The sequence below is a fragment of the Ischnura elegans genome, chromosome 9 (assembly GCF_921293095.1).
Source record: "Ischnura elegans chromosome 9, ioIscEleg1.1, whole genome shotgun sequence".
NCBI classification, from domain to species: domain Eukaryota; kingdom Metazoa; phylum Arthropoda; class Insecta; order Odonata; family Coenagrionidae; genus Ischnura; species Ischnura elegans.
Window position 1 is genome coordinate 24,885,551 of NC_060254.1, and position 22,081 is coordinate 24,907,631.

Below are 22,081 nucleotides of genomic sequence, written 5' to 3' on the forward strand. Positions count from 1 at the left end.
AACGGAATTTCATGAAAAATGGCACAACAACATCAAATGTCTTTATAATGGGGCTTTACTATCAGAGATCAAAAAAGGCAAGAAGGCCTTTTGATATTTTACAAGCAATTTCAGCAACATACCCATATTTAGAACAATAAACTGAAAGAGCGTCTTATATGTTTTCACAAAAAGCGTCAATTTTACTTGGAAACAAAGCCTAATCCTTTTATTCGACAGGTGGTTAATTGCAAAAAGGCAGCTCTTTTCTTCTTTCATATTGCTTAAGATAATATTTAGTGATGTCATTTCTTTTCTTCACTCACCAGCTAACACATTGTCCAAATCCATTGATAGGGATATGTATTGTACAAACCCATAAATGTTATGACACCACTATTTCTCAGAAACACGGAAGACAATGTCATTGAACCGGCGTTCGACAGAAACCGGAAGAATGCGAGGCTAACCATTCTGCCTAACCCTCTCGGATTCGCAACAAAACGAACAGGAGAGCGAGAATCCGAATCGTTTTAATCGGTGAGCAGCTGCGGGGGAGGAAGGTCACTAAATTATGGACACCGTGAGAGAGACCAACAGGTGTCGTACGCAAACTCCGACCACAGTCCGATAGACGAAACACGGGACCCGCGGCCTTCGCAGAAGTTGAAAGAGGAGGAGGTCAGTCTTGAGGAGCGCAAAGTAATGCAGCGGAACCGTGAGAGGGGCGGGGATAAGGAGAGTGTATCTGGGAGACATTGTGGTGCTTTCGTTTGAGCGGTGGTTTGGTGGTGGGGGAAAGTCTGAAAAGGGGTGGGGAGAAAGAATGGAAGTCGAGGAGCAACCGCCGACTCTTCACACAAGAACTCGGGTCGTCTCGTAAGTCGGTCGCAAGAGCTCTCAAGAGTTCGTTTACCCGGCAGAATAGTAGTGGTGGTGAAGCGAATCCTCTTCAGTAACGCGGCCAGGCGGTGCCCACGCGGAGAGCGGAAACTTCAACGGCCGAATAAGGCGGAGACTTCAACGGCTGAAAACGGCGGAGATTTCAACGGCCGAGTAAAGCGGAGACCTCGACGACCGAAAGAGAAAGACCCATATTTCGCGCGTGGTGAGACGCGTCGCGGTTGTTTGTGCCAGTGGATCAAGATCTCCCCTCAACCCACGCACCTCGACCCAGCCTCTCCCCCGGAGTGACACTACTGTCTGCGTTCCGCGGCAGACGGGATCTTTTAACGGAAATAAACAAGTGTCACCGCTACTCCGGTTACTGAGGGAATTTTCGTAACTGTTACTCTAGTTCTGCGTATCACCAGTGTCCGGGTTTAATCTAACTCGATCAAGACCCGACAGTTCAAATCACCGGTGACAGAACGCCTGGTCGGATCGCTTAAGCCGGTAGTGACACCGAGACACCACGACAATTTCCGAGTGTTATCCTTAGTGTTATCAGAGATTAGTTTCGGAAGGTCCATATCATGAACAAGGGTTCAAGGAAGCAGTAAAAGGTAAGAGATATTTCCAATTCTAATAAGTAATTGAACTCCATTTCAGTTTCCATGGTGGTGCCAAAAAGAGAATTCTTTGACAACTTTACCATTGGAATATGGACTAAAAGTCATTTATTCAGGCGTGGTTTTAAAATTAACTCTACAAATGGTCTTAAAAATGACTTCTAATTCGTATATTTGACCAAACATTATTCTCGTTTGGTAAAATTTCTAAGTTAAAGCCCAATTATCTCCCTCAAAGGAGGAATCAAAAGAATAATATCATGTAATTTACAGATAAAATATAAATAAATTTTAATAAACGATAAATATTAATTTTATTAGGCATTCTGTGAATGGAAAGAGTTTTTTATTAATTTATAAATATAGCTAGCATTAATATCTCTGAGTAATGTATCAAGTTCGTTCATATTAAGTGTCTGGCCAAAGTCCTGGTCTATGTACAATCCACTGACAAGGCAAAGTTGTGCAGTGAATATTAAAAGTCATTGTAACTAAATTAGTAATTAATGCAGTGAAATGATACAATAACACTGTACTTAAGTTAAGCACTTAAGTCCTGGGAATAGCAAATGCGCTTATGTTTAACGAAAGTTATACAAAAATCTAGGTTTCAAGTTCGTCACAGGATTTTGTTCACTATGGAACCCACGCAAGTGAAAGAAAAGCTGCCCCCAAGTTGTTCACACCAAATCCATGCATCAATTGCCACCAACTGGCATTAAAAAAGAGAAGGTGCTTGGAGAAAAGTGTGTCTCATATATTTTCGAAGTCACACGCTCCAAATTTCCGTTTTCTCAGTATAAATAAGGTGATCCTCATACCGGAAAACACATTTCAGGCGATGAGATGCAACAAAAGTGCAAAAATAGCACGTAGCGACGACAAAGTCGTAAACGTTGACCGTTAAAAAGTCGCACCATGCGCAAACTGTTCTTTTTCGCCAGTGCGTAAGCGCCTTTGTAGGTAAAGGCTTCGGAATTCGAAAAAAAGACTTATCCTGACAAGGAAATGAAAGAGTTCTGTTTTAATACCCTCCGAAAATATTTTATTAAAATAATTCGTATTCCAACTACTCCCATTTAATCATCCATTGTGGAGTCTCTTGAGTTCATTTACTCTATATAACATATCTTTCAACAAAGAAATGGAAGGGTGCATGGACGGCTCTCTGATGCGCAAAGTAATAATGCGATCGAAGCCTCCTAAAAATATTTATTGCGAATTTGTGATATTAAATAAGCATAAAATAAACAACGTTTCAATTTAACCGCCGAAAAAAAACATAATAAATGTAATTATAAGATGTAAATAATATTCAGTAGCGAAGGTCATCGTTGATATGCATACTAAAATTCACTTTCAGCATTGTTTTAATTACCCTGTAGAATCGATGGCAGCATTAACATATTTAGAGTAATAAAATATCCTTTCACTTGAAAGGGAAATCTTCATACCTTCACTTTCCAATCGGAATGTGCCCTCGGAGCAGGAAGCAGGAATAGCAATCATTGACTTAAGTTCAAGATTTTTCCGTCACCTCCATGATCTTCCAGCAGCATCGCATATAAATTAAGAGATTAAATGTGAATATTAGGCTTTTGAAAGAAAGTTGACACGGAAAAGAAAAAACTTCGACTATCTCTCCTCTATTGCATAAAGCAAAGGATGGCAGATTTAAGGGTGACGTTAACAAAAAAAATTCATCAATTAAAATGTGTAATTAATTTGATGGCCCATTACTGGTTTCTCGTTCACTTAATAAATGATACTTGGATTATAAAGAATAAAGCATATACCGCGGCATGTTTTTAAGTACTTTTAAGGATTACAAAGAGGAAATGAGGATGAATAATCATAATTATCACACATTGGTATGAGTCTTTGGTATGTAATATTTGGAGTACATAATGTAATACGTGAATATGTGTATTTTGCTAACATATTATGACTTTTGGAGGGTTAGTGGATCACATTTTATTCGATGTGTTTGATTTATGCGTCGTTGACTTCACAGCACAACTGAAAACAAAGGCCCTCTAAAAATGCTGCTTTTAAAATTAAAATCAAAAAGGAAACTGATTTGGTTGAAAATTTTCTGTGATCTTCCCAAGACTCGTTAAATAATAACGCACTGTTTAAAATGCACTTCACGGAAAACACTATATTTCTACTCTGGAGTGGTACATTTTATAAATGAAATAATTAGGCAATTCCTCCGGTTATTTTGGAAGAATAAATATAATCTTAGATTCCAAACCCTTTATTCTTCCATCACGCTTTGGGCCAAGTGCTTACTGCATTTCCTATTCTAAATTGGGGTGTAAAACCCTAAAATATAATTACAGTATAATTTTCTCAAAGTGACCAAAACTTATATGCATCAAAAAACACACATCAATAAAATAACAACTGATTCATTGATATGGTAATTTTTATTTCAGTGTTGAAACGGTATCCAAATGGAGTTAACAGCGCTGAAAATGCTTCCGATGGCCGCATGCCTTGCTATCGTCTTCGCGATTAACTTCACTCCAGCATGTGGCAGAAATGTGTCCTTCGTCACTAAAAGACAGGCTGCATTGGGTATGTATCGATTCCTACAAGAGTTTTTCTTGAAGACTCATTCATTATGTTTCCACCCATTGGCCTTGATTTTGTTCTAAAACTTTGAGAGCTAGAATTTCTCCTTCGCCCAACTAGTTCTTAAATCCGAAATTGATCAAGACAGACGAGGCTAGATCTCACCCCTAACTGAAACAACACTGTGTTTATTTCTCCCATTTAGAATAGGAGAGTCAGTTTCTTTCCCAGGGTCACCTCACTCCGCGACGATTTTTTCATGGCGTGCTTCGCTAAGATTTGAACCTGGAACCATTCGTTCCATTGCCAATCTTCTATTCCCAATAGATTCAACGCACCTCATTTTCAAAAAGAAAAGGTTTTACTCATAATTTTTCCTAATAAATAATATTCACCAATAGCTTTGATGGAGGACTAAAAATACTGGTATAGTATCTTAGCTAACAATAAGTAATAACCTCCTTAGCATATTATATTAATAATAAATGTAATTCTAAAATACTTACCATTGATAGCATATTTTCTCTCAAATGAGCGTGTAAATTAACAACAAATCAAGTTAAAGTACGCAAATTATTACTACAGCAACTGATTCAATTCCTATTTTATCATGAATCTTTATTTTTCACACGAAGTGAACCACAGGAATAATTGTGAATTCGAAGGCTGAAACTAGAAATCAAAAATTCATCAAATTGACGAGCATTTTTTTCATCCGCATACTCTCTTCACTTTTTTGATGGTAAAATGTACAAAGTTATTTATTTATACTTTATTCTTTAATTTTCTTGAATCTATAGCCCCACATACTGCCGAAAAATTACTAGGATATTAAATGTGTAGCTTTTCATTCGGTTGCGAACATCAAAACAAAAGAATAACGCGTTAGGTACTAAAAATCAGGAATGATTCGCAAAGAATACAATCGCGAGTCAAGAAATATTCTTCGTTTTATAATTGGATGCATTTATTCATTGAAAGTGAGAGGAAAACAGTAGGTTCAGCGGTCCAAACTCAACGCTCGACGTACGAACAATAAGGCGAGAAAAGATTATGACACGATATAAAGATATGATCAAGTCCATTGTTAGGATCTTTCCCCCTTTGAAGCGACCCAAGTCTCTTTTGAGAAAACACTTTCATTAAATAAAGATGCAAAATGACAGCTTGCTAACATAATATAATCTTAAGAATCTAAGAAAGTGCATTTCTACCGTGCAGCAAGGAACTTTTTCTTTGAGTATGAGTCTCGGCTTCCGGGTGTTCCACCGCGTTGAGTTGTCCATAGGTGACGTCAGTTTCTCCATTCATCCTGCTTAAGTCACTTCTGACCTGAAGACGCCAACAGAATGGCTGGAGAAACTGTCGTCACCTATGGACAACTCAACGCGGAGGAACACCCGGAAGCCGAGACTAATATGGAAAAACACCGCAGAAACCTTAGATCTAACCTTTTCTTTGAAGTATTTTTCTAAATGTATGGATGATAACAAAGGGAGTCGCAATTGAAGAAATTATATCAATGGATCTGAGGTTCCCCCGGCGATTATTCACATTGGCTTTCGGGCGTTCCTCCACGTAGACCGAAGGAACGTGGAGAAACGCCCGAAAGCCGTTACCAACGATAAGAGATTGTATTCATATTTTGCAGTGATGTGCCGATTCATTTGTTCCCTCTGGATCCGCATGAGCATATAAATACATGAATACTATTCAAATGATTTTATTTACGATTCTGAATGAAAAAATTTCTTTTTATATTTATTTTCATTGTGAGGTTTGGTCGGTTAAGCTTTATTGAAAGTTAATTTATGCATTGATTGATGAACCAATGGCGATTCAGTTCACATTTTATTCCAAAGTAAGATGAATGGCCACAGGTAGTGATTCAAGTCCCGGACACCCTGATTTGATTGCGTACGCATATCACACTCACTCAGTATTCAAACCATTAGGTTGGCTCGAGTAAGTTATGGTACAGCTCACCCCGGAATAAGTAACAGGTTTAGGTACCTAGTTCAATCATTCATGGTGGGGTAAGTTTCGTAGTACCATCTCAAAATTCTAGGATTTTATTTGGAGGTGTCCAGAGGCTACACTAGTGATTCGAACCCGGGACCCCGTCATATACAGCCCAACGCTCTACCCTAAGCGTCATCACGCTCCCTGCTTTAATTCACATTTTAACACTTAATTAGGATGGGGTCATATTCATGAGATATGACCCCATCAGAGGGCCTTAGGTGAGCTCATTTGGCAGTTGCAGTACGCTATCAACCAGCTGAAAATAGAAGTTATTTCAATTATCCTTCACGAATTATTAACAGATCATTCTCTCCTGGCTGAGACAATGATTAATATTCATAAATAAAGTGATTGACTCATAAATTGTTGTACATTTTTTGCATTGATTCAATCCTTTCTGATGACCTATAGTATCCACGTCATAGAAAAAATATCAACCCCTGGCCATTTCTACTGGCTAGCAAATTTTTAAATATTTTACATCTTTAAGTTCAGTTTTCTTGTAAATGTCTTCGCGCCATCATAGGCCATGTTGACATAATTCACCACGTAGATGGCAATTTATTTCTTAATCAAACCTTTCAAAAAGTTGTGCAAAATAGTTTTTGCCATACGAAATGCCTTACAAAAGTTCATTTTATACACAAGGATGAATCACCTATACTGTCTGCACTAATAAGGTGATTCTACATTGTACATGATCTAACCGCTAAAGTTATGACATACGTTAATAACCAAGAACACATCACTGTGTTGGTAGCGTTTATTGCAATAGAACGTATTTTTAAAGCCAAGGCGACCGGATACAGAATGTTTGGTCGTCACTACTGGCTGCACCTTTTCTAATGCACGGAGCCGAAGGGGGAAATTCCAACATATGTTCGTCGCTCTGGAATCCCAAATAATCTAAAAAGAAATTATATTCCTTTGTAATGGATGATCTGAGCTGGAAAAACAGTCTCACAATCTGACGCCAAATACGAAACACTATTTAGGGGAATTAAAAAAAATGCCGTCATAAGATAAGCCAAACACGGAACCTGATTGTTGGTTAGATAAGTGGTGAAATTGCTCAGTCCCACCTTCCACGCGCAATCATACTGCGATCTTCCACCTTGTCTTTTATCCCTCTCGAATTATATCCTCACACTTGACGGATCAAGAATCCATCGCATTTACATCACGGACACTGTGTAGTTGTGTACATACATGACCGTGACCAAGAAGGAGTATGGACGACCATCGATCCATCGAGAAAGGCCTTCGACGTGATCCTTATGGGCTCGTACGCATATTTTTATTTATTGTTAATTACGTTAGAGAGTTTAAAAAGTAAAGAGACTCGTACATTTCCAGTTATTGATACGTCGCCCACTCTACGAGCTACTCGCAAAGAAAAAAATCAGCGGCTTTGCAGCTGCCCTTTCGCAGTCGAGTTGATGACTTCACGCACTCATTTCGATCGGTTCATTGCTTCCTCAGCTACTCTTCAGCCTTTTGCATGGGCGTCGTGTTGGTCGCCATTGTGGTTTCCACTCATTTTAACGATTCACTTCCTTAATTAAAGGTTCCTCCTAAACGAGTAAACGAAAAATAAATCTAACTCTCTAGACGTCACCAACTCATGAAAATCGGGTGGCAACCTTTGCGTTTCCTTATTTTAAACATACGAGAGAGTGGCTGAATTGAGAAATCCTTACATGTCTTTCTCAACCTCCCACTGAATCCTTTGAACGAATTGCGATTCTTGGTCCTCGTGTTCAACCGAATTACTCACCCCGCATTCCGCGACGATTTCATATTCATTGTTGAGAATTCGTCGCTGTGCAAAGGTAGACAGAACTTCTGTACTATTACTGCGAATTCGCCCCCTGTGGTCGTCTATGAATTTAAATGTCCCAGTTAATTTCCGCAGTGGGTTATGGAGTGAGTTGCCCCATGAACGAGGGTATATCAGGAATGACTAGTTGGAATTTACTAGTCATATTGAATTTAAATTGAAATTATCTAGTTCAACTAGGAATTTCATTTATTGGATAAACATTTTGCTTTCCATTTGTTCGCTTTACTCTCGGTTCATTTTTGCAACCCCTGCCATACATTTTTCCACCCCTACTCTGAGCATCAAGCCATTCATTGTCTTGCATTCCGCATGTACAAGGGCGTAAGATTTCGTGAAAACTTTTCTAAGGACATTGATACAAGCAAGAAATATGGAAAATCTATACTCCTCGACACCACAATAAACAATAGGGTAGTTTCCTTCATCAAAGGAAACGAAAGGAATTAATGCGATTCGTTACCCACCATTAGTGTATTCATAATATACTAATTATTTGGTTTTAGAAATCTCAGGTTAGACGTTAAGTACGAATGTTAATGGTCATTTTAACCTCATTTTTAAGAAGGCCAGATTGGCGCCCATGCGATGCCACTCCACGTGACCAAGGGACCAAGATTCTATACGAGTAGATAGGAGTTTTGCATCGTCTGAGATTACCAATGCATGCATGAGGCACAGAGCTCCGGGAAACATGTCTTAATAATCACCTATTAAAACTGGCTGGGTCGGAAAGTTTCCTTCATTTGATAGGGTATTAACAATCCTTATTTAAGCCAAGAGCTACCTGCTAGGAGGGTATTCTACGCTACCGCCATCCTCGGCAGCAAGCAGCCTGCATCGTAGCGGCGTCCATAGCCTCGCACACATGTAGCCTCATACAGCAGCAGCCAGACGTCACACAGGCTTTTCCCAGTATTCATTCTTAGCCGTCGCGTTTCCGCGCGCTTGAAATTTTTCACTTTTAATTTAATCGAAAACAATAGATCTCGTCATTTAAAAAGCTAAAAGCGTGAAATATGTACTCCAGGAGTAATAATATTTCGATTTAGGCAATAAAAAATAATATTGCTCTTGCGCCACGACTTGAGAGGTCTAATGTCTTGATGACCATCCTATCCTCCTGTTCATAACCGTGACATTGAATATCAGACCTCGCACTTCGGTGAATCCGAGGAAAATGGAATTCTAAAGAGGAACATGATTGAAAAGCGAATCGAAAATACTTCATGCTTAATCTCGTTTTCTGAATGGAACAGTTTTCGTGCTACTAACGGAAATCACTTGATCTGTGAATTCCAGAATACGTGACGTCCTTGAATACATGACCAAAAAGGCATGAGTCTTCACCTCAAGCAAATAAAGAAGTCATGCGCCTGTGAATTCACAAAACTGGTCCGTCCAGGCGGTCTTCTGGTTTCCGAAACATGAAAAAGGAACAATCGAGTCTGATTTCTCAAACTCACGTACTTTGATGTCTCATTGTTTTCCTTCACTGCCGACACGGAGAAGTTGAAATGCGTGATGCCCAATTGTGGAGAAGATTCCAGAAACGAGAAATTTGATCTGCAGAGAGAGAGAAAAGTGTTTCCACAGTTTCAATGGGTAAATTTTTCCCCCCACTCTTGCTTTCACTTATTTAGTTAAAGATACAAATGATAGCATTGATATGCCTCTTTGAGTTCCGTTTTTTCTGACGAAATAATAACAATTATCTATTCTTTTGGTTAAAAACTCCGCATGTACAACGCTCTTGTAGTGTAACTTGATCCCTGACTGAATGCCGTAACATAGAAATAATAGAGAAAAATTAATTGACTCTAATCTCCACATCTTGGGGGCGTTTTAGCGAAAATCACCATCTACTGGACACAATCTTCCACTTTTCTGATAACTAAGAGCAAGCTGCTGCATATACGAGGTCTGTTCAAAAAGTACCCGGAATTTTTAAATTTCGCGGGTCTGGAGAGTTCGATTGTCGACATTTTTTTATATTGTGTTGGTATATATGCCCCTAAAGTATGATAAAATTTTCAGCCATATTCACTGTTTACTTTGTCTGTGGTAGTCGCTAAGGTTCGACGTGTTTTTATGAGCTCGGCGATTTTTGCTTGTGTTAACAATGAAAGAATCGAAGAGTCAAAGAATTTGTATTAAATTTTGCGTAAAAAATGAAATAAAGTGTGACGAAGTGTGTGAAATGTTACAAAAAGCCTATGGTGAGTCTGATATGAAGAAAACAAGTGTTTACGAGTGGTATAAGCGTTTCCTAGATGGCCGCAAAGACGTTGAAGATGACGAACGCTCCGGTCGACCCAGCACGTCAATAATCGATGAAAATGTGGAAAAAGTGGAAAAAATGGTTATAAATGATCGCCGAATAACAATTAGAGAAGTTGCTGATGAAGTTGGCATATCAATTGGCTCAATTCATAACATTTTTTCAAAAGTTTTGGGCATGAAACGAGTGGCAGCAAAATTCATTCCAAAACTGCTGAATTTTGACCAAAAAAACCAATCGCATGAACATCGCTCAGGAGCTGTTAAATTACGTCAACGACGATCCAAGTTTGCTTTAAAGGGTCATAACTGGTGATGGAACATGGGTGTACGGTTATGATGTCGAAACCAAAGCAGTCGTCCACCTGTAAGCATTCAACGTCACCAAGAGCGAAAAAAGCACGTCAAGTTCGATCAAATGTCAAGGTTTTGCTTACTGTTTTCTTCGATTATAATGGCATAGTGCATCAAGAGTTCTTACCACAAGGTTGTACGGTTAATAAGGAGTATTACCTTGAAGTTATGCGACGTTTGCGTGAAGCAATCCGAAAAAACGCCCTGATTTATGGAAAAAGAATTCATGGCTTTTGCACCACGATAACGCACCTGCTCACTCGTCGTTGCTTGCTCGTAATATTTTGGCCAAAAACAATACCGTAGTCATGCCCCAACCTCCATATTCACCAGATATGGCTCCGTGTGACTTTTTCCTGTTTTCAAAGTTGAAGAGACCCATGAAAGGTCGGCGTTTTTCCTCAATTGAAGAAATAAAGGCGGAATCGCTGAGAGTGCTAAAGGACATACCAAAAAGTGAATATCAAAAGTGTTTCGAAGATTGGAAAAATCGCTGGCATGAGTGTATTATATCTGGGGGGGACTACTTTGAAGGGGACCACATTGATGTAGACGAATAAATAAATATTTTTTTAAAGAAACGAAAATTCCGGGTACTTTTTGAACAGACCTCGTACTGTATAGAAATATGATTGCTGTTCCTTATCTGTTCTGATACCTTCTCCGGACCATATTTTAATCCACGTTATTTTTTATTCCAAAGTGTCTTCTTCTTTGATTAACGGTTTGAGATAACAAGACTTGTATTTAGAGTTTCAGCCGCCACTGATAATGACTCGCTCTGCTAATGGTTTCATCGGATTTGTATTCCAGGTGGATAAAAAGAAAAAAAAACTAAGAAAAAGACGCGTATTCAAAACCGAATAAACCTTAGTGTACACCGGAAGACGTATTCAACAGAAACAAGTTATCAAATAGTTATGTAAACAAAAAAGAGACTGATATCATTAAAAATATTTCAACAACGGCACAGAAGGAAAGCATTGAAAAAAATTAATACAATCCTGCTTTCAACACTCATTAAATTTCACGGTAACTCAAAATCGATATTATTTTACGCTAATATTTTCGTTAATTTGCCCAATTTTCTTGCTATTATTTTCTATGGACGCCGTTATTCGCCTTGGGATAAAATATTCTAATAGTAGGTAAGCCTAAAAGCTCTTTCTGTGAAAAGGCCAAGATTCTACCTCGGGTTCAAGGGACTTCAGTAATCAACCTCGAAAATGTCTTCCCATCGACAACTGCCCTTGATTTATTTGCTTGAATCTTCGTATTGCACTTTATACATTCAATTTTCATTTCAATCAGATTTTTACTTACCTATTCGCTGATCTTCTGATCGAGAGTGAATACCTACGGTTTCACTGTAAAGTGAGTAGTGAACTTCAATTGTGATGAAAGGCATAGGAATGATTAGGTACTATGAAAGCAAAAACTTGAAACCATGCCATTGAAATTGACCATTGAAACCAAAAAGCCAAAAAAAATCCAAGCGTTGAAAGTCTAAGTAATTTATTTTTTATGCTTCGAAAATAACTCTGAAAAGTTCTATGAAGGATTTATTTTCAGTTGTCATTCATTTTATATTTTTGATGTGGTTTCAGTGGAGTTTTCCTCCGGTCATAATAATATCTATTTTCCCAGACTTTCATCACCTATTTTTATTTCTGTGAGCGGTATGCGCCCTGTAACTGCGGAGTACAGGATACAGGTATTCCAACCTAAGCCGGGAGTGTAGCATAATTTGTAGTGTAGATATAATTAGAAATATGTATTAACATTTCCATGAGAATATTTGGGATAGTAAGAAAACCTTTAAAGGAAAAATTATATGAACTTAGCTAAATTTTGATCCAGTTATCACAGTTTGCAATGCTATGCGTGGGTCAGAACGATAAATATAAAATACCTACATAAGTATTCAGACGATATGAAATTTCAGAGTCCTCCAACTCATTATACAATGCGTATGCATGCATTAACAAAGGAATTGCACTATTCATTAATGTCTCAAATGAAATTCAGCGGGTAACACAGGAGATTGAGAAAGGAGCTGATCATCCAACAGAAGTGTGTGAACGCCACTCACCTGAGTCTTAGTCATAGGTGAACTCTACCCTCACTGCATCATTAAATCTACGGGTTGAGCACTAAGCGAGTGATAGCGGAAAATCTATTTGTATTTTTTTTTACCGATTGTAAACTCAGCGGTAGTAAAAATGAACTCTGCTAAACGTAAGTTTCAAAAAGACGCAATAAATCTTAGTAACAGGATAAGTTAGCAGTATTTTCCCTTTTCGAAACATTAATCAAAAATCATCCAGTTTTCAGGGCCAAATTGATTCGAAATTTTTGCATCTTGTGCATTTTAAAGCCAATTTTGGCGACGCCCAGTCTCTCAGACCGGCCATTTAATCTGTCTGAAAATACAGACGAAGAATAACATGCAGCACTCCGTATTCCTTGGCAGCTTCCTATTTCAAACAATTATTGCGTTGCTAAAGCTTACATTTTACTTCGCAAAAGAATTTGCGCTCAAAGAGCTACTTTTGGTCCCACAGATAGAGAGTCACCACTTGCGTCTTTAATGTACTACGGGCATGATGGTATTCTGAACGATATCTAACATTTAAGTGAAATGCGAAATTTGTTTGTTCCATTGAACCAAAATTGGGAGGCTTTGTTTCCATTTTGTAGGAAAAATGGATTAATTAATAAATGTAACCGCAAGGCCGCTGAGCGATATGGCGATTATTATCTATTGTTGAAGTAACCTACCGATTAATTTTTGTTTCCATGGAGTATTTACGAAGCATTCTGTCAGACCCCCTCTCCTTTTGTATTTCCCTTTTTAGTTTCTTTTAAGGCATATTCTCTTTTATTCTGTCTATAAATCTTATTCTCTTTCTTCCTCTCCCTCGTTTACTCAAAATTCTACCCTCTATTACTGTTTTCAGCATTCCCTCACCGTTCAATATTCCCTCCATCCATATCTTCTGTCTCCTCCGTATCTCATCTAGAAGCTGCCTCTCCTCTCCCACCATGTCCAGTACTTCATCGTTCCTCCTCTTCTCCGTCCACTTCACCTTCTCCATTCCTCCCCATACGCTCATCTAGGTGGCCTCCAGTCTTCAATGCATAAAAAATTCAATTGCCTTACTTTCTTGATGAAAATGAATCGTATACATATCGTTTCAAGTACAAACTATTAGATGCCATTGTATTTTACACCAAATGAGGAAATTGTTCCTTTATAGGCAATAATCCTACTCCACATTGGTGAAGGAGACAGCGATAGACACTACTGTCGCATTCATTAGCGTCACTACTGTAGGGTCAAGTATTTACTGAGAACAATTCACATGAGAACATTACCATACTCATGAAAACTGTAATAGCGTACGAAGAATATTTTCAGGTGATTTAAGGCGCGCAATGTGCAGAAGGTACATAATTCTCGGCCCCAAGCGTGCAAAAAAATAAATAAACCAGTATAAAGCAATCCACCCGTTTCGTGTGAATAAATGAATTTTAATGAGTGCATTTATTAACATATTGAGAGCGGGCAAGACTTTTTGGAAGTGCGAATGATTTCGTTTCTCGCTGTTAGTAATTGCTGCGCAAGAGTCCGACAAGTGTGTGAGCTTTTGCTATATGGTGCAATTCACTGGGCAATGAATGCAGCATTTGAGCGCCGTATCTTTCTCAGAGTTGCTGTTAGGTGAATATACGTTGGGCAGCAATAAATACACTACCATTTGCCCATAAATTAACTTGACTCCCCAGGGGCCGTTTTAGTACGAATCTCTTAGGTGGGGGCGGAGTGGAGTCTTCGCATGACAAATCGAAGATTGTGGGTTCGAGGCCCGCCTAGATAAGTTTCCCCTATTAAAGAGCATGGCTGTCTTACAGGGTTTACTGATAGATTTTTATTTAAAAAAAAAACGATGTAAAAGCTTACATAAAACTTTTTTCGAAGGTGCGAGAATGAATAATTTTTTTTTTTAAACAGCCGAAAGACGAAAAATGATAAATTCCCTGGACTTAACGAATGAACGTCCCTTCTAAACATTCCGTGTGCATAATGACTGCGTGTGGCCAATGCGGTGGATAACTTCTATGTTGAAGGATCACGCCAAAGAAAAAGGAGAGCAATTTGTCACGGAGTAATTCACACATTATTTCGACGCAATATGCCGGACTCCCAGTGACTTGTGACAAACGTTACTCGGAATACTCGGCAGGATGTTTTGATTCGTTAAATTCTCCGTAAACCTACCTTCATTGTTGGAATATGTTTAATAATTGTTATGATCCATTACATACTCGTAAAAGACCTCTCTTTTTATAAAATTTAGATATAATTATCTGCCGTAAGTATTTTTTGCGGGCCGCATGTCATTGTTTCTCTGTCCACGAGTAGCCAACCTGCGGCATTTATAAGACATCCTCTACCCGGTGGATCCGGGTTCAAATCCCGGCGGTGGCAGAGATTTAAAAGACATTGCCTGATTCAGGACTGTTCCAGTGGTTTGTAAAGGCCATTTCAAGCGCAACACTCCGTCCTTCGAAAGGGACGTGATGTCGTAGTCCCCTTGGCGCCTTTCATTTGGAGCAGGCTAAGGCCGACGCCGGGTTTCCCTCCACCCTTCCTTCCCTTACCATTCCCTCGTGAGATAAATGACCTAAGATATTGGTCGCCTCCTCCAAATACCATACCACTCTAAGAAATCTTGTCCATTATTGCATTGGCTTGCATATACACTGAAAAAGCAGGGTTAACGAACGCTCAAATCGATAAGAAACTTAAATGATATCTCTGGAACAGTACCAAGTGTAGTATTTACATTCTATATGAACAACATTAACAAAGTGCCATGAAGTCATATCTACACCATTAGCTCCAGTCGTACTGAGAGCGCATTACTTATGTAGAACATAAATGATCTCCGGCTTCAGTGGGTTACGATTGGTTGATGGCAGTTTCACTAAAATTCAATCAGAGCCATCTATTTGGCACTAGGTTGAGTATTCGGAAATGCTTACACCTTAGGGATAGCGAAGTCGGCCATTTTATGTCAATTGTCCCCCATTGTTTCTAATGAGGCAATGCGCTGAAATATTTTTTTTTTCGGAGAGTTGTATGATGTTTGCTGCAATTTGGGAAAAAATTGGACGAGAGGAAGGCAGTGAAAGGAAGTAATCATAGCATCACAGCAGTAATTTCGCTAAAGAAAATTTTGTTTGGAAAGAAAACCTTTGCTGGTCCTCTTAGAACAGTCCGGAGGGCAACTGTAAACTATATCGTGTCTTTTACAAGCAAAGTACGCAAAATTTGCGTTGGCTCGGGAAACCGCCTATGTCGTTATGAAAACTGTCAGCCATATAAAGGGAGGATCTGGAGCAACTCCAGTTTGTGGTTAAAAATATAGCAATTTTAAGTACTCAGAAACACATTTATAATGCGCCTGATTGCGTTAATCTATTCGCGCGGTATTTCGTACAATTAATTGTTAAAATATGTCTAGATTTCACCTAAATATTCTTGATTGCCTGCGAGTCATGTCTGAAGAGTTTGGCATGGGATAAAACTTGAGACAATTTTACCCAAATCAGAATGACTCTTTTATTCAACTACAACCTTATCTCTATTCATTTGTTCCCTTGGGCTTACCTCTAACGGTCATTGAAAAACGAAAGTCATTTCCAGATTCAATCAAATTGGAAAGGAGAGTGTCTGCCGATATTTTTATGTAATTATCCAGTCGAAATTTCATGATTTTGGACATGTATTTTCACAGCAAATTTACAAAAGCCTTCAGCATTAAATAAGATTAACTTAGACCGTTTGTGCTGTAAGTTTTTATGAATAGTATAACTTTCTGCCAGTGTTGCCCACAGGATATTTCTTACTCGGTTCTAGCTACTCGAAATCGAAAATCAGAGAAATATTCAAGAATGAAATGCGAAGGAGAGGTCAAAGTGAGTCGTGAAACCTTCCAAAATGGATTTTTAAATAACACTGGCCAACAAAAAAGTTTGTTTGAAAACTTTTTTTATTTTAATAGCTGATCTTTATACATTTTTATGTGCCGAATCCAAACCTGGCCTTAGTTTTTTGTATCACTCATAGTTTCCAAGAAATATGTATTTTAATATTTAGTCTAATACCCCTATACAGTATATGGGAAATCAATGAAACACTGTGTTACATCATAAAATTGTTTGTATTCACTGTTCACTACATCGCGATAAAATTGTTTGTATTTACTACTGCGTGATAATACAGGGTTCACTTGTCAACTGGAATTGGTCTACATTTCTTTCCCTTTTTTCCTTGAAGCTTCTTGTGAAGCTTTTTCTGCGATGAATCGCTTGCTGAACTTTTCGGTGACTTTCCAACAGATATCACCCATTATCTTCGTTCATTAGGCCTACTTTTTCAATTTTATTATAACTATAAAAAAGCTGTTACATTCTAAAAATATTGCTTGATTTCATAAATTTAACTGTAAAATGTGAATAAATGGTGGGTGATACGACTTTAAAGCCATCATATTAGGATTCAGCAACTTAAAAAACAGGAATAAGGTATTTTCAGTAAAAAAGTTTTTTCATTGTTGGCCTGTGTCAATATCACCTAACCTTGTTTTTCGTTTCCAGGGGATGAAGGAGAAGGCCCTTCGGCGAGGGTGGTGTCTGACGGTCAGTGGTCCCGTCAGTGCAGCTACCGCGTGGACGACGCCCTCAAGGCCGCGGCCAAGGAAATAGCGCGTCGGAGGGGCGAAGCCCAGCTGTCTCTGCCGCCCAACAAAGGGGGAGGGGGGCACTGGGAGGAGTGGAAGGGGAAGTCGGCGGAGGGGAGGGCGAAGCGGGAGACCAGGAGGGGAGGGAGGAAGGGGAGGGGGAGGAGGGGGAGAAGGAAGAAGGATGGCAACAGCAAGGAAGCCGGATGGTCCGTACTGCACGACGTCCAGGTAAAATGATAAGTGGCGCAGAGAGGGGGGGGGGGGAAATGTTTAAGTTTAATACATTTTACTTGATTGGATTGATATTACTAATAGAATAGCGTAAGGGTTAATAAAATATTCCTCAAAAAGCCGTAAAACTTACCATTTTGAACCGTTTATCTTAAATTTCCGCAATTTATTAATCTCGCACCTACCGCTTATCAGCGTGGGTATTCCATACCCCACACACCCCGGTAGTTGCATCTAAACTCCCCCCTCCCCCTCAGCCTTAATTCCTAGCTGCGCCCCTGAAAATGATCACTACGATTCGATGCATTTTGATCACTGGTCAACAATCCTAAAGTTGCGCATAGTCTACTCGGATTTCCAACCGGTTAAATCTCTGTAGATGACGCGTTTCAACGACTATATGTTTATGAGTAGACTTCACGCGAATAAATCGTCGGAAATTGCATCACGTTTTACAATCTTAAGATTGTTTTGGAGTAGTTCCCACTTATTTCTCCTATCAGCTAATCTTTTCATGTTTACGTATTTCTTCTCTTTCACATCCTTTTTTACCTGTTCCCGCTGAAGTTGAATAAAACTTTCAATGTTTCCTGTTTTCTCGATTGCGAGACTCAGAGGCTGCGCGCTAGGCTTAGATTGCTTGAACAATTGAGAATGGATATCTTTAAGAGCGACACAGAGAACATAATGTTAGAGCCACAATATATTTCCAGGTCCGAGAGAATCGATAAATTAAGAGAGATGTTTTGCCGAACGGATAGATGTGTGAATTCGTTTTTCCCCCGAACCATAAAGGACTTTAATAAACGCTAGTCCCAACTTCGTTTGAGCACTTCATTTTTTTAGCTGTAAACGGCTGGTGTCCTAACACCCCCTGCCGCACGCCTTTTAGGCGGCTCGCGGGGCATTATGTAGATGTAGATTGCGTGATTTCACTTCAGCATAAAATAATATGATTTTTCTTCAAAATGAAAATTATATGATTGTAGAGGTTGTTTATGCCTTCGCTCTGGGAAAAAATCGCAAGGGTTTTCTTCTTTGCTTTTTAGGAAAAAATATCATATTATTCATGTATCGGTTAGGTTATGTTTCACTAGCCTCATAAATGAATCGGTTCATAGTTATGGGGAAAATTTAAATTTCGGTCCATGCATTAGCGCAAATTTGCCTTCAATCTCGCTACGCAATGCCTTGACAATACAAGAGGCTGAACATGGCATAATATAATTATTCCCTCCTCATCAATAGCCAATAAATTTGTGTTCATGTGGGTGAAGGTGCAACTTTTGTGTCAAATCATCGATTATATTAAATGAAATAAAATATTAGTAAGGTCTTCTGAGATAGATTGAAATTAACCGAAAAATTGGCAAAAGTCAACGGGATTTAATTTCTTTTTAATCTCCCGAACCCACTTACGAGGAAATTAGAAATCATTACTGCACTGGACAAGATTAGATACCTTAATCACCGGGGCTTAAAGGAATTTCGTGATTCCGCATCCTAAAGGATTTGCAGGGGATATCCTTTTATTTAGGATTTTCGTCTCTTAAGGACCCTTCCATTGATACCTATGCTCGCTCGGATGAGACGGGCCCTAAAGAAAAGGAAGGCCTCTGAACCCACGCCCCTCAACCCTTGATATGACATGGCATTGGAAGGAGGCGACCGATGGCTGAGGTCCTTTGCGCCGTGAGGGACGACTATGGAATAGAGGTGGGAATTTCGGTTCATTTGGTAGATTTGGTTCATGGGATTTGATTGGGGGCAATGAATCGGTTCTTTAAATCGTTCATAATGAACCGAATAAACCGTGGGAATCTCGTATCCATGTGAATATCGAATCCATATGAATATCGAATCCATCTGAATCTCAAATCTGTGTGAATCTTGAATCCATGGGGAATACATTATGCATGCGTAACCAGGAGCGGATCCAGGATTTTTTCTGGGGGTTACTATTACTGTGGTAATTTTCTATTTAATTTTATATGAAAGTTATTAAAATGAAATTAAATGATACTCCGTAATTAAAAAAATCCGCCCATGTGTGTAACGTGTTAGTCATGCTTGAATCCACGAGAATCTGTTAACCTACCGCATTTCAAATATTTCAAAAGCTTTCATCACAATTCTACGAAATCAGTGTATATTTACTTCTGTTACACTAAAATACATACTGCATATACCTGCGAGTCAAATCAATAGTAATTATGGCGAAGAGTTCATTTTTATTGCAAACCTGTGTGGCCACTAGTCAGAATATAATGATAATTCACCGCCTTTTATGGGTAGCATATACGCGGTCTAGCCGAATTCAAATCGTTCTTTGTAGGATTCATATCTTCCACCATTCATTTTGAACGATTTGGATTTGGAGAATTTGAATCTTCCATCGTTCATTTCGAACGATTTGGATTCGGCGGTTCATTTCGAACTATTTGGGTTCGGCGGTTCATTTCGAACGATTTGGGTTCGGCGGTTCATTTTGAACGATTTGGATTCGGCGGTTCATTTTGAACGAGTTGAATGGATATCGTAGATTAAATTCATTCGGTTCATGCCCTTGAATCCTTCATTTTGAACGATCCATTCATGAACGACACAGCTCTACTATGCAAGGAAGGGTGGAGAGAAACTCCGCGTCGGCATTACCATGCTCTCAAAAAAACGGCGCCAAGGGGACCACGGCTTAACGTCCCATCCGACGGACGGAGTGCTTCACTTGAAGTGCCCTCGACAAAGCACTCAATCGAGGTTTGGGCATTCTATGAGAAAACTGTGCCACCACCGGGATTTGAATCCGGACCCATCAGGTGAGAGGGCAACACTTAAACCACCAGATTAAACCGATCCGCCGCGCCGCCTTGTAAAAGGCAGGTATTTATTTTATTTTATTCTCAAACCACCGGATACAGCTCTTATTGGCCATTTTATACCGGGGTATTCAACAAATGTAACAATTAAACGTACACGAACAACCATGCCCTGGACCGGGGAAACATACCCAGGCGGGACTCGAACCCGCGACCTCTTGTTAGGCAGGCGAGGACGTTACCCTGCCGCCACCGAGGCCGGCAAATTGTAGTTTTTGCAGGACGATATCCGTGCATAAGATTATTGAACCTCATGAGGGCCCTCGGCGGAAACTATAGGCAGCTACCAATCACCCGACTACACTTGTAATTATAGAAGCAGAATAAAATGCAACATTTCTAATGATAACCTCCAATCCGTCGTCGACATTAGCTTGCACTGAACGAAAGGCTACAAGGGGATCACGGTTTAACGTCCCATTCCCTTCCCTCGTTTACTTCGTCCGACGGACGAAGAATTGCGCAGAAAGTGACCACCATACAATACTCAAGCTGGGATCGGGAAATCTCTGCAAATACTCAGGCACCGCCGGAATTTGAACCCGGGCCCACGTGGTGGGACGTAGAGGACATAAAGCGAAAGCAAATCCCTAAATCACCCCAATCAGGCCTCTTGGCCTTCTGAGTTCATCTACATATACATAATACCCTGCGAGCTACCTCTTGGGTGCTTCGCAGGGGGTGGTCAATCACCAGCATGCAGCATGCAATTGGACTCCCACATGCACACCACACGCTTCAAAAAGAGTCACGTATACTAACAAATTATACTACCATATGCTGTTAGAAATTAAAAAAATTCAGAAAAATGCATTAAGTTTTAGATAGGTTAGTAGGCTACACTACAAGTCATATAATCTATTTATGAGTTTTATCGCTGCCGTTATAATCTCTTATTGATCGTGGAAAAAAGGCATTCTGAATCGGTCTGTTCAACAATTTATCTCTCTTATTTTATTTATATGATCTAATCTTTCGTAGTATGTTGGCGTCCGTAAGATAGGGCTAACTTCGTTAGAAAAGACACTGCTCTTGAATTTATCTAAAAGATTTCAAAAGAGTTCAGAGTAAGCCGGGGTGGCAGTAGTTATAAGTGCCTGCGCAAGGGTTTTCTCTAGAGCGAATGATATTCTGCCTATGGCCTGCATTGCGGTCACGCGGCTGGCTGTCTCAGTTCGACCCCGACCTCCCGCATTTCGTCTCTGAGACAGTCGTGAATGTCGGAGACCTTCGGAAATATTCGTAAAATACACGAAGGAACATTCGGTTATGTTCTCCGTCTCTCGAACGAAGTCACATAGCTGGCCAGTTCGTGGAGAGTTCGTTTTCGCGGCTGCTTGCAGGATAGTGGGAAGGCAATAATAATTATAACTTTTATCGTCACATTATATTTGGTTTAAGTTATAGTCAGTTGGTGACTCGTCACAAATTAGCACTACAAAATATTCACTATGCAAAATATCATAATATCCAAATATCTCAATAGGATTACAGGCATTATGAAATACTTTTTGAACATGATAAAATGATTAAGATAACTTTTTTGATTGAATACCCATTGGCTATTCCACTATATGATGAACAACATAGGTATAATCTCTAGACAATGCAGAAAATACCTTCATTTTTAGACAAATGCAGACAAAGAATAAG

The 22,081-nt window shown here is 39.3% G+C and overlaps 1 long non-coding RNA gene across 1 annotated transcript; it reads left to right on the plus strand.

The window, feature by feature from the left end:
* The first annotated feature begins 413 nt into the window (after nucleotides 1–413).
* On the plus strand, nucleotides 414–17,410 carry LOC124165627. The gene is made up of 3 exons (XR_006866270.1): nucleotides 414–1,484; nucleotides 3,932–4,073; nucleotides 17,236–17,410. It is a non-coding gene; the product is annotated as an uncharacterized LOC124165627 (long non-coding RNA).
* The last annotated feature ends 4,671 nt before the right edge of the window (nucleotides 17,411–22,081 follow it).